The sequence below is a fragment of the Cervus elaphus genome, chromosome 18 (genome assembly GCF_910594005.1).
Source record: "Cervus elaphus chromosome 18, mCerEla1.1, whole genome shotgun sequence".
NCBI classification, from domain to species: Eukaryota; Metazoa; Chordata; class Mammalia; order Artiodactyla; family Cervidae; genus Cervus; species Cervus elaphus.
In genome coordinates this window covers 69,990,690-70,004,885 of record NC_057832.1, presented here as the reverse complement: position 1 = coordinate 70,004,885, position 14,196 = coordinate 69,990,690, and the positions used below count along the sequence as shown (strand labels likewise).

The following is a 14,196-nucleotide window of genomic DNA, read 5'->3' as shown; positions in this document are numbered from 1 at the left end:
TTTTGCTGCATCACAGAATCACCCACGGGCTTAGGAAAGAAGTACAGATCTTGAGATCTCCAACCGCATTCTGATTCATTGGTCTCTGAGTACAGCCTGGAAGTCTGTATGTACAACAAGCCACTCAGGTGATCTTGTGCAGGGGTTCCTGCAGCTCTTCGAGGTGCCAGTACTTAGGAACCAGTGCTTAAGAGCATGCCAGGTCTTTAAAGCCCAAGTTTCTCATGGCCAGGAAGGGCGTGGGCCACCTTGGCTTACCTCTGTCAGTTGCCCTGGGTCCAGCCTGAGGACAAATGTTCTTCCAAGAGTCCAACTTCATCACCTTGCAACTGTCCAGATAATGGTTAGGTAAACCCAGGACTAAATGTTGTTTCTTCTCTCCACTGTGGACTAAATGCTCTTTCACCACAAGAAGATAGACCTTAGTATACAGTGTTTTACATGCGGGTAGATACCCAAATGAAATGAAGTGGGGAAGCACAGCCATGAGTTTACGTGATGTCTGAGAACAAGGAAGGATGCCTCTGAAGGGATGTCTGGGGGCTGTAAAAACATGCAAATAGGGTATTATACTGAAACCCTTGAGAGCAACCTTTCTTAACCTTTCCAGTCTCGGGACCCCTTTATGCTTGTTTATGGACTTCCCTGGAGGCTTAGATGGTAAAGAATCCACCTGCAAAGCAGGAGACTTAGGTTCAATCTCTGGGTTAAGAACATTCCCCTGGAGTAGGAAATGGTAACCCATTCCAGTATTCTTGCCTGGAGAATTCCATGGAAAGAGGAACCTAGTGGGCCACAGTCCATGGGATCACAAAGAGTCAGACATAACTGACTGACTTTCACATGCTTGTTTATGTGGATTATACATACCCATAGATATTTACTGCATTAAAAATTAAATGTGAGAAACTGTTTAATATTTACCTATTAATTCATTTATAAATAACAATAACAAACTCAATACATAGTAACATAAATATCTTCTATATGGAAAGTAACTATTTCCCTCTTCAAAAAAAAATTTAGCAGGAAGATCAACTTGTTTTAACTTTTTGTAAATCTCTTTAAGTTTGGCTTAATAGAAGACAGCTGGATTTTCAGATCTTCTGCATTCAATCTGTGGCAATATGTTGTTTTGATAGAAATATGTAAAGAAAATCAGGCTTCACACAAATATGTAGTTAGGAGGGAAAAGGAGTATTTTAATCTGCTTCTGCACTCAATCTGTTGTGCTATTCCATGCCATGTGACCTCTGGAAAATTCCACTGTACACAAGAGAGAAAGAAAATGAAAAAGGCCCCAAAAAACATTCTAGTGCTACTATGAAAATAGTTTTGATCTCACAGACCCTCCCTGAAAGGTCCTCTCCACTCACCAGGATCTGGACCACACTTTAAGGATTGCTGCCTTAAAGAAAAACAGTGTGCACATATGTTTGCCAACAGCAATAGCTATTGCTTTAATACTGCTGTCCTGGCTGCAAAGTGGAGGCAGGATAAGGTGGGTAGGCTAACAGACCATGTGTATCTGTTTGCAAAGCGGGGTAAAGCACTAATTATAGGCAATTATAATTTTGACTTTGCTCCAAGACGACACCTCAACAGGTAAACCTAGTGATTAAACCTACCTCTGCTGTGGGCCATAGCCCATAGTCCTACTCAAAACAAGATCCTCAGGGCATGTCCAGGGTTGGGGGCAAGTGGTGGTTGGACTGAGAAAGACAGCGATCAGTGCATGTATGTATGCTCAGTTGCTCAGTCAAGTCTGACTCTGCAACCCCATGGACTGCAGCCTACCAGGCCCCTCTGTCCATGGAATTCTCCAGGCAAGAATACTGGAGTGGGTTGCCATTTCCTTCTCCAAGAATGGTCAGTATTCACCTCTAAAACTATGGTGTTTACAGGGTTCTGAATGTGAGCAGACAAATGACTCTCCTCATATGCTCAAATGGACTTGCTAAGTCAGCCTACCCAGACCACTTTCTTTAATACTGAGGCTGCCAATCCAGCAATCCTGATCTCCTGCAGTTTTGTGGTTTTGTTTTGTTTTTTTGCACCAGCACCTATCATCTTCCAATGCACTGTATAATGTGATTATGATTATGCTTACTGCTTATTGCCCACATCTCCCATGAGACCAGCTTCTTTGCCTATTTTGTTCACTGCTGTATCCCCTGGACCAGAACAGCGCCTAGGATAGAGTACGTGTTGATAAATGTTAGTGAACTAATAAGATTTATGGATAAAGGGGAAGAGGAAAACACTAACATCCGGCAAGCAGTTTGCACCCAGGAGAGGAGGAAGGCTGAGCTGAGCATGCCCAGTTTATTCTCTTCAAATTCATGACACAGATAAGGCCATTCCTTCCTCTTCGAACAACTGAAGAGCAAATAAAAGTTGAAAATGTGACATCTCTCCATGAAAGGACACATCAGAAATGAAGAAGCATCATCCACCACTGACTTTCCACAATTATTTGTTCTTAACTCTGTGTGACTAAATATTAAGCCTATGGTCAGTCAGGGGTGTGGTGATTCTCCGATGAGGAGATCAGAAGTTCTATCAAGACCTTTCTATTCCTCTTTCATCAGGTACTCCCCCAATGCCACCTACTTCATCTGGACCCTTTATGCCCCTACTGTCTCTTTGCTCCAAGCCCACCCTCCACTCCATTTGATGCTGAAGCTGAGGCTGGGACTCTGCAAACTACATTTTCCAATTCCTTTATTAGTTGTTTTTTGTTAGGTAAGGTCTGCAAAAGGGAGATGGGCAGGATATGGAAAAAAGAACACAATTTGGGGGAAATACAGGGCTTCCTTTCTGTATTTCAATCATTAGCTTCCCCATCATCTCCTCAGGGTTACTAGCAGGATTCAGACCACACCTCTCCTCAGGTGCATGGAGCTTGCCCCAGAGAACTCAGCATCTGTCCTGGGGGCCCTCCTCTGAACTCCTAGGGTAATGCCTCCTTCCTTTTGTTCTCCAGTCTTATGGGTGGTAGCTGCTGTCTGTAGTTGTTAATCCCTAGGCTACCATTCTTCTTTGCTATTTCAGTTCTCTAGCACCTGTGCACCCAATTCTGCACGAAGTCCCTTCTTTCTGAAATATCTACCATGGCTCCTCTTTCCCTTGTATGGCCCCTGACTGGTACAGCTCCCCGGCGGACCCTCCTGGGACCACTGATGGACAAGTTAGAACTGATCCCCACAGGGCTCTTATTGAGTCAGAAAATCTCCATTAATTAAATCTCTATATTGCTGTTAATTAATTCCCTATTCCATTTTTCTTTCTTAACATTGTCCTTCCACACTATCCGATATAACTAGAGTGATCATACAGCCCAGCTCAACCCAAACAGTATAGGTTTATGACTGTTGTCCCAGCATAATTATTAATAGAGCCTCCTTTTTCTCTCAGAACTATCCTAGTTTGGGTGATAAATTATATTGTCACTCTAATCATTATACGCTCTACAAAGAAATTAAATCATGTTAAGATATTCCAGCAATAAAATACCAATTACAAGATGTTCCAAGTTTGAATATCAACCCTTTCTCATCATGAATTTTCTGGGAAGAAATTAAATTTCAATGATTGAAGTCAATGATTAAGTTAGAGTTCAAATATATTAAAGTCCAAAGGATTTAAGGTCCAATATCATATTCTTTACCCATCTGACTTAAGGTTTGAAGAAAATTAGAGTCTAATTCCCTCCCAATTTGTTATTAAACTCCTGTGTTTTATTTCTCAATGTTCCAAGGATCTGCACCAAATGTTGGAGTTGAGGGGTCCAAAAATAGCCTCTGTTCCCCACGAGAGCTTTGAATAGATTATAAAATCAAACAAAGGATGACAGGAGGGAGATTAGAACAACATCGTTATTACTAACAAATGTGGCTTGTACCTGCAGTCAAGCTGCTGCTGCAGCTGCCAAGTCGCTTCAGTAGTGTCCGACTCTATGCGACCCCATAGGCGGCAGCCCACCGGGCTACTCCACCTACGGGATTTTCCAGGCAAGAGTACTGGAGTGGGGTGCCATTGCCTTCTCCACCTGCAGTCAAGACAGCCTGCTAACAATGAACTCTAGAATTAGGCTTCCCCACTGTGGTAAATAGGCTTCCCTGGTAGCTCAGCTGGTAAAGAACCCGCCTGTAACGCAGGAGACCCCAGATCAATTCCTGGGTCGGGAAGATCTCCTGGAGAAGGAATAGGCTACCCACTCCAGTATTTTTGGACTTTCCTGGTGGCTCAGATGGTAAAAAGTCCACCTGCAATGCAGGAGAACCTGGGTTCAATCCCTGGGTTAGGAAGATACCCTGGAGGAGGGCATGGCAATCCATTCCAGTAATCTTGCCTGGAGAATCCCCATGGACAGAGGAGCCTGGCAGGTTGCAGTCCATGGAGTCGCAGAGTCAGACATGACTGAGCGACTAAGCATGCATGCACTCACTGTGGCACATAGAGCTACTGCTCACTAATATCTGTATTTACCCTTTGTCTTGGACACACCTGTACTATGCATTTCTCAGCCTCTCTTACAGGTAACTTTGGCCATACGAATTTTAGGCAATGGATCATAAGAAAAGTCATGTGCGCTCTTTTATAGCATAATCCATAAAAACTTCCCTTGAGTATTTCTCATGCTACCCCCAACCTCATCTGCACGCTGAATGGAAAAAACTCTGAGGACTTAGAAAAGGGTGAAGCTAAAATATTTCTGGAAGTTGTTTCTCGAGGCCCTCAGGCCACCCTGCCTTCTCTACCCTCTAATTTCCTGGAACTGACCCAGGACAAGTTCTCCTACAGCAGTGCGTTAGCAACTCAGGGGAGACACAAAGGAGCAGAAGAAAACGTCTATACCCCTTGGACAGCTCAAGTCCAAGAGAGAGTGAGTAGAGCTGAGCTGAGCATGCTCAGTATCATCCTCCTGCCTTCAAATCACAGATTAAACCTCACCAGGTAGGACAGAGGGAGTCTCTTTCTAGAGAAAGATGATCACACCTCCCCAGGAAAAATTTCTCCCCATCAAAAGAGTGTTTTCTTTTTTGTGTACCCCCTGTTTTGACTTCTAACAATCTTTCCTTTGTTTCCCACCCAGATTATATTAGCTCTTTCTCAAGACATACCCACTCCTAATTTCCTTGGTATAAAACAGAGGAGAATTACCTTTGCTTCTCTCTTGTGACTAGTCTGTGGAAAGCCAGACAAATAGGCTTCCCTGGACAAAGTGAAAGTTGCTCAGTTATGTCCAACTCTTTGAGATCCCACGAGCTATACAGTCCACGGAACTCTCCAGGCCAGAATACTGGAGTGGGTAGCTGTTCCCTTCTCCAGGGGATTTTCCCAACCCAGGGATCAAATCCATGCCTCCCACATTGCAGGTGGATTCTTTACCAGCTGAGCCACCAGGGAAGCCCCTGGACAAAGTTGAGTGAAAGTTAGAGGAGAAACAGCCCTTCTTGACCTCCCTCTCCACCCACTCCTGACTGCAGAGTCCAGAAAAGGTGATTCTTAGCAGACATATCAGAGAATCCTTAGCACATTCTTTTATTATTCTTTGAAGATTAGTGGTATTTACTTACAAATCACCAGGCTCTTTCTGAAGGAAGTTTGTACCCTCAGCAACTCCCTGCCTCAGAGTTCACCTGCCATGGAGACCACCTTCCTTTTCTTGAAATAGAGAGATGAGTTCAGATTCTCACCACAGCAGGAATAATGCTGGCATAGGCTCCCTTTAGTGTGCTTTCCACACCCACAGTGTTTTCTGAAGGACGCCGTCCTGCCTTTAATACTCAGGCCAGTGCTCGGTCCCATGTGGCCTAGTACCTTCTGGCTAAAGCAAATTAGACCAAGGTAGACCACCAACCCATGGGGCCTCATCTACAGACTCGTCAGCAGACTATGGCCAAGAGAATGAGTCATTTAGTGGGAACTGAAACCCAAATTTTATACAATCAAATGGGAGAGGTCAAAATGGACCATTTCAAGCTCGTAAGACAGTAGGACCCATGAGTAAGCAGAGAAAATTGACAGACAAAGGACAATGGTGCAGCTGTACAGAGAAACACAAGTGGAGAGAGGAGGTGGGAGAGAGACCAGAGAGAGACAGAACAGTTCGGAGGAACTCATCTATGGCGGTATCTTGGACCCTGACAGTTGTTCAGTTCCTTCTAGCCCCCTTTTTCACTGTGCCTTAGGTGACTAGAACAACTCATTTCCATAATTGTTATCAGAATGTGATGAGTGATTCCCTAGAAAACCACAAACATGTGAGCTTCTTCTTACCTACCTGTCAGATGGCTTGAGCAACTACGTTTGGGAATAAGGTGTGAATAAATAATATAGAGTTTGGCAAGACTGGCACTTTGGGAAGAAAGGAGAGTAAGAGAGTGAATATTTGCTTTGTTCTTTAGGTTAGTATGAGGTTCAGAGGTTAAGGTAAAGGAGAAGATATCCACAGCAAAACTCATGACAAATTGAAGAATTCTCCAGGCCATAGGAAGAAATAAAGGCGCTTTCCTCAAGGACATTGTGTGTATGCATAACCTCACATTCAGTAGAGAGCTCAGTTATGAAAAGGAGGTGCTCTGAAATTTGCAGAATGAATAAACTAATGAGGCACATCTATCCCAGATGGAAAAAGCCTATCCGTTTTATTAAAATTTTCCAACCCTTAAAATTTATAACATGAGAAGCTGCAATATATTGAATTATCTCAATCCTCTGCCCCCCAAACAAAGAAGGTAATAAGTAAATCAAGTGAGACGAATCTAAGACTGACAGTTCAAATAGGCCAAATAGCCAAAATACCTGCAGTATGTTAGAATACTATTAAATAAGCCCCTGGTGAATTGCCTTTATTAAAGAGCAAGAAGTGCTCAGAAAGGAAGTTTTTCGACCTGCCGGAAGTAAAAGTGCGGAGGAGTCTAGAACCCCTTATCAATCTGCAGCACGCTTTAGTGCTCCCCTGCCGGCACCCCCAGCATGCCCTTATGCCTGTCCAGCCTGTCCATCTCCAGGTAGCTCTGATCCAGCTGGGGAGAACGTCAGCATCCTGACCAATGAGAGTTTAGGGTCCCTCAGCAGAGAGTAATCCCCAGGTCAAAGGAAGGGAATGAGATGTGAACACACAGCTGCACCCGACAGCCAGCGTAAACCCCGGCAGACCCGCCTCTGGTACACAGCAGCACCTGCGCTTGTCCAGAGGGTGGGCGGGGGTGAGCCTGCTCTGGGCATGAGAGAGAGTGAACTTGCGCTAAGGGTGCCCAGCACAGCCCAGGAAGACAGGCCTGGTTCTTCAGAGGAGAGAGGCGACCTGGTATCCTGTGGTATCCATCACTGTGTTGGCCACCTTGGCAACTCCAGTTTAGACCCATCAGGGCTGCTCTCTCCCCTTCTGTTAAAGTAGAATACACATGGGGAGAGAGGCACTGCCAGCCCTCAGCCTGCCAAAGGGCCGGGTATGGGGGCCAGGATGAGGAGGGGCCCTGGCTGCACCACCAAGCCTGCTTGAAGGAAGCAGTGGCACCAGGGGGAGTGGAGACCACCTCTCGTGAGGAGCTGGGACGACCTCACAGGGAAGCCCACTTGGTGTAGCATTAGGGCCAGGGTTCGGAGGAAGGGAATCCCATAAAGACCACAGAAAGAAGACCGGCCTCCAAGACCGGGCTGACACAGGATGGTAGCGGGCAGGACTGTTCTAAGCAGCAACCTCTGGAAACTGCGGGCAAGGAGTGGTCCTTCATCACCAGGTGAGGGCAAGGATGAGTGGAACAGGGATCGGACAACAGAACAATTCATGTGAAACAGTCAAATAATTCAAAGGGTAAAAACACAGGCTGGGTCACTCAGAGTGCCTGAAAGTGATTATTCTAACTTGCAAATTTGATGACATCAGATCCTGTTTAAAATTGCTGCCTTTTCTCCTTTCCCACACGCCGCGCGTTACCTCAGATCATAATTAACGACCCCCACTAGTTCTCACTGCCACTAGACTTGCGTCGTCCCCTCCCCCCACACTGCTTTGGGGGATCAGGCCTTGAATCTTTCTTAGGAGGTGGAACCGGCAGGGCTGGGGGCAGTGGTCTGTATTAGGTGATAGACAACAGAAAGCGACGTTTTCTGAACTAGAACTTATGATTTTTGTGCCAAGTAGGCTAGCTAATTTTCGTGCTCCATTTCATTTCATTGTCGCATCCCCTCATGAGGCAAATGTCAGTATCTGCACTTTGCAGATGAGGAAAATGAGACTCAGATGCCCAAGCCACGGAGCCCCAAGTGGGGTGTGGGGCTTGAACTTGGGCTTCCTGACATTATGTCTCATAGTCTGAACCACTGGTAACATTTCTCTGGCCTCATCTTTCTTCTCCTCAGAGCCCCAGTACAACATCTATTGATCTGCCTACCAACATCTCTTCCTTGATCTGCTGAGGTCTGACTTAATCAAACCTCACTGTCACCTTCTGTCACCTGTCCTTTACTCCCTGCATCTCCCCCTCCCCACTCACCCTTGGAAGACTCCATCAGAATTTGCTGTAGCTTCACTCTCATTTTCCTGAGAAGAGCTGAATAGACCTGAGCATGTCCAGGGTCTACAGTATTTCTGAGGAAGGTGGAGGGGCCCAGGCAGGGGCTGTGTGAACAAAGGCTCTTACAATAGTGCTTTCAGGGTGACGTGCACACAATGCCTTGTATTTTGTCTCTTAATCATCCCCTGATCTATCTGGCTGGTGTCTGACATTGAAATCCTGCAACATCCAGTGAATAGAGAGCCATTGTGTTTTTTCCCAAACAGAATTGGGCCTCTCACTCCAGTCACAGAAAGGAGCCTGGTCTCTTTAGTCAGTATTTGCAGTGACACTGTCCCTGCTGGTCCCTATTCTGCCCGAACAAGAGCAGCCAGGTGTCACCAGGATCACGAACCAGCACAGCTGCAGGCCTCCATGAAGTCATGAGGCTTGACACCCTCTTGGAAAATGGCTTGAATGTTCAACTTAAACTTGGGGAGCTTCTGGCCAATCCAGTGACGAAGTTGCAGGGCCAGGCTCCTTCCTGAGCCTCTTGGCGGCTTGCCTGAACATGCAGCCTCTGATGTCAGCCCTTGGATCAGCCTTGAGGGTAGGGCACTGGAAGCAGGTGTGCTTGTTGGAAGATGTAACCCGTTAGAACAGGGCTCCCATGTGTATGGAACCCCCTGGGATCTGGGGGGAAATGCAGGTTTGGATTCAGCCTGAGATTGTGTTTCTAACAAGCTTCCAGGTGAGATGACTGGTGCTCCTCTGGGACCATGTTTTCACTCACAAGGGCTTAGAGCCTCTCTCAGCCCCAGGGTGGGACTAGAGCTGAGATGTGAGGGGTGTCTCTGAGGCTCTGAGGAAGCTGCTCAGCTGGAGTCAGCTGTGATGCCATCGTCCCCTGAGCAGACACCCAGACACGGCAGCAGGGACCAGCCCTCAGGGAAGAGCTGAAGAGGATGCAAGTAATGATCAGAGATGCTCACAGAATAAAAAAAGGTGGGGGATAGATATCTGTGGTGGTCTTATTGGAAGATGAGATACAGGGTCAGGGGTGGACGATATGTCATGTGAGGAGTTCCCAAAATAAGGTCACACACAGGAAGACCCCAGTCCTTCTTCATTTCGATCAGCCTTTCCTCTTTCCCAGAGTCCTCTCTTCCATGTCAGCCTCAAGATGCTGACTGTGTGATGCTCTCGAGGAGAAAGCCAGAAACCCTGCAGTGGGCCCTTCCTGGCTCCTCTCTCTCACCATGTGCTGCAGGTGGTCCCGGGCCCTTGGCCACTTCTGGCTGCTCACGACGGCACACGGACACCAGTGGTTCTGAAAATGAGTCTCAGTAGGCCGGGCTGTGTCAGAACCTCCAGCGGGGCTTGTGAAAAATGCAGTGTACAAACCTAGAAATTCTGACACAGTAACATGTGGGAAAGAGCCCTGGAATTTACAAAAAGGTTTAAGCTCCCCAGGCTATTGTGAAGCACAACCAAACTTGAAAAGTGCCAATTTACACAAAATACTACTACCATCCAACTATACAAAATGCGGCTGACAAAAGGTAGCTAAATGCCAATATTATAGTGTAATTCCATTTGCTTGTATGTTATATGTATATGCTTTATAGTATATAATAAATGGTATACCTCCAACTTTGTAAATATACAAACACGTTAGATATATAGATACATAGATACCTGAGAGGAAGGATGATAGGATTATAGGGCTTTCTCTTCTTTTATTCCTTTCTCTTCTTTACTCCTGCTTTCCAGCCCCACTGCCCAAAGGACAGGGGTGACCCCAGGCTCCCTTGTCCCTGTGACACAGACAAGACTGTCATAGAAGGAATTTATAGTCACAGATCCCTACAAACAAGAGACACACCATGCCATGCCATACAAGGCCACAGGGTAGGTAAGGAGGCGGAAGAGGAGAGAGAGAGGAGAGCAGGGCCTAGAGCTTTTGGGGGGTTTTCCCCAGAAAGGATGGGCCAGGCAAGATAGGTATAATCAGTAAGCTTAGGGTGGGAAAGTTTGAAGGAGTTTAACAGGCTCTGGGCTGTGTGGGTGGTCTCTGCGTGTTTGAGACCTGGCTCTGGGGTAATTGAGGGCAGGAGGAATGCTGACTTGTTCTGTGTGAGTTTGATAAAGGAGATGATGTAGGTGTGAGCTCTGGGTTGGTTGGTTTGTATATCACAGGTGCACTCTTGGGAAAGTCATTTGCTACCTTTAGAAATTAGCTGGCCCTGGGAGGGCCAGTCTCTCTAAGATCAAGGCTTCAAATGTCAGAGTATAAATAATACAAAAATGTTTAAAAATATAGTCAATTTTGCTTTGCATAATCAACCTTCAAAAATGCCACTGAGGTCTTTAAATGACACAGAGCAAAATCAATTGCAGGGTAAGAAGCTTTGTGTATTTTTTAGAATCTTGTGAGCTGGATACAGATTTCAGGGCTCTTCCACTCTCCTGTTTAAATGGTGAGCCTCATAATTTTAGCATCAACTTTTACAAAGCACTTTCTTTCACACATTTTACTTTATTTAATTTCCATAACCATTCTAAGAGATAAGCATTTGGTTCCTGTTTGATTCATAAAGAAGCAGTCTGGTGGGGTTTGGGGTCAGAGGAGTGAAAAACAAGGGACACATTAACATGTGTTAAGTTCTCCTAAAGGGACACACTAACACATGTCAAGTTCTCCTAAAGGCTTCCCTGGTGGCTCAGATGGTAAAGAATCTACCTGCAGTGTGGCGGACCTGAGTTTGTTCCCTGGGTTGGGAATATTCCCTGGAGAAGGGAATGGCTACCCATTTCAGTATTCTTGCCTGGAGAATTCCATGGACAGAGGAGTCTAGTGAGCTATAGTCCATGGAGTCCCAAGGAGTTGGACATGATTGAAAGGTAGTGTTCTTCTTAGGTTCAGAGAAGCTAAGTGACCCCAGGCAAAAGCCAGAAGCTGAAATGTCCCCCTGGGTTAGACAATGAACCCACATTGGTTTCTTCTCAAAACCAGTACCCTTTCCACTATACTCACTGATTCAAGCAGTAGTGGCAAACCCCCATATGTCCCAGATGCTATTCTGGATGCTGTACAAAGCTGGATATGCAAAGATAAGCAAAATAGATGGCATGCTCCCTAGTCCTGAGGAGTTTATAGAAGAGTAGGGAGAAAGATATTAATAAATTTATCATCAAAATATAAAATGAGAATGGTGCTTAAAAATTTGAAGGAACACTTGTGAGGCACTGAGCCCACCTCCAAAATCCTGGGCCAGGAGCCAGGTCTAGGACCTGTTTTACCAACCCAGCAGCCCTGCTCAGGGCACTGGAGCTGTTTCCTGGTCCATGAAAACTGCCAATGCATCTCCTTCCTAACAGGTACTGCCTGACCCTTCACTGCCCATCTTTTCCTCTAGCAGGTCAGGAGAGTGATGGCCACTCAAACCAGATTCCAACAGTATCAGAAGACAAGGCAGAGAAGAGCCAACAAATATGTTTTTTAGGGTGGTTAGGAAAAATCCCAGAAATATGAGTCTGCCTAAAAGAACTTTATTCTTCAGAAGGAAGCGATGGATAGCATTTGTTACCTGCATAAAGATAACAAGAATCCTCCCTTTTCTTTTAAAATTCTGACTCAGGCAGTGTGAAGGGAAGACGTTTTTGAGAGGGGGAAGCTGCTGGGAAGGTTCCCATGCTCTTTAGGGGGAGCCACAGGAAGAGACACTGAGTATTGAGAGGTCTGACAGTGATGCTCCAATGTGGCTGCTGACACCAAAGACACAGTCAGCGCCCAGAGGGCCTGAGCGAACAGTCAGACCTCGGTCCGCAGCACGTCACTGGGCCCCCAAAGCAGCTGTGCCTGCAGTCCTCCTACCTCAGAACTTCCTAACACCCAAGATAATAAAATCCTTGTCTAAACCAACTTGAGATGGGGTTTCTTCAAGACAAATATATTTTAACTGATGCATAAAAACTGTTTTATTTTTAGTATCATGAAGTTTACTTTCAACTTCATGGGAGCAAAGTCATTGATGTCTTCTACCTAGATCAAAGGTATCTTTTTAAGTAAATGATTTATTGAAATATGGCTACCTGATATAAAGAGCTGACTCACTGGAAAAGACCATGATGCTGGGAAAGATTGAGGGCAGGAGGAGAAGGGGATGACAGAGGATGAAATGGTTGAATAGCATCATCAACTTTATGGACATGAGTTTGAGCAAGCTCTGGGAAGGACAGGGAAGCTTGGTGTGCTGCAGTCCATGGGGTCGCAAAGAGTTGGACAGCACTGGGCAACTGGACAACAAGCACACATTTGAAAATTTGTACAAATCCTAGATACACAAGTTGATGAATTATGATAATGGAAACACACGCATGCAATAATCCAGGTAGGACCTAGAAAAAATTGGAGAAATTTGGATAAGTAGAAGTTAAAGGGCCAGCCAGGCATCGTATGTAAAAGGAAAAACATGAGTCTAAGTCCCAGGGTAAGACCTTATGAAGTAGTGAAGGGAGACAGTGAGGATACTGCTTGACAAACATGGATCATTAGGATAAAGAAAGTCCATTCAGACTCATTCATTATGTGAATTTTAACAGACTTGTCCTGCTGATGGACCTTGTTGTTGGGACCCAACAATTCTATTCTTATTAGGAATATAAAGGGGAAGAATCCAAGAAATACCCAATCTAAGGTGAACAGCCACTTAGAAAAACACAGGTTAGTAAATACACATATATTTTCTTGCTCTTTCAGCTAAGAGGGACTAAAAGCAGCGATACTCCAGTAGCAGTGAGCACACGTAGTGATTTCTAATACTATTCTCTAATGCAAGACATCAGGGTTGATCTAGAGCTGATTCTACTGCTGGGGCAGGAAATACAAGTTGAGCCTGGAACATCTTGTAGATGCACTTTTCTCTAAGAATGTCAGGCTCATCATCATTGGTACTCACCATGTGATTGATTTTACAAAGGTCACAGCTATGATGAGAGACTGGAAATGTCACTGTGGTCACTTATCTCCCTTCTTCATCCAGGGCCATTGACAAGGCTGGTGTAAAGATGGTGTCATGGGTTGAAAATCGGTCACTGAAATATAACAGGTTTTAACTACTGAAACTTGTAAGAAGAAGAATCATTGTAGGTGTGACTAAATCAAGGATCTTGACATGGGGAGATTATCCTGGAATATCAGGATGGGCTATAATGTGATTACAAGCGTCCTTATAAAAGAACACAGTGACAATTCACACAGGGAAGAAAGGCAATGTGACTGCAGAAGCAGAGATTGAAGCAGCCATAAGTCAAGGAAAGCCAGCTGTCACCAGTAGCTGAAAGAGCCAAGGAACAGATTTTCCCCAGAGCACCCAAAAGGAGTGCCATCCTACACCTTGATTTCAGCCCACTGATACTGATTTCAGATCTCCAGAACACTGGGAGAATAAATTTCTGCTATTTTAAAATACCAAATTTGGGGGAATTTGTTATAGTAGTGGCTGGGCCAAAGCGGAAATGATGCTCAGTTGTGGGTGTGTCTGGTGGTGAAAGTAAAATCCAATGGTGTAAAGAACACTATTGCATAGGAACTTGGAATGTTATGTTCATGAATCAAGGTAAATTGGGTGTGGTCAAGCAGGAGATGGCAAGAGTGAACATTGACATCTTGAGAAATCAGTGAACT

General features: G+C 45.2%; 1 long non-coding RNA gene across 2 annotated transcripts in view; it reads right to left on the bottom strand.

Moving 5' to 3' along the window:
* The window catches only part of LOC122674775, a 65,011-nt gene extending 51,429 nt beyond the window's left edge, over nucleotides 1-13,582 (bottom strand). The window contains exons 1-2 of one of the 2 annotated variants that reach the window (XR_006335032.1): nucleotides 13,469-13,582; nucleotides 10,206-10,324 (exon numbers count right to left, since the gene is read on the bottom strand). This is a non-coding gene — a long non-coding RNA (uncharacterized LOC122674775). Of the gene's footprint in view, nucleotides 1-8,507; nucleotides 8,589-10,205; nucleotides 10,325-13,468 lie in introns of those variants that run through there. The other variant, XR_006335031.1, reaches the window with a different exon arrangement.
* Nucleotides 13,583-14,196: the final 614 nt, after the last annotated feature.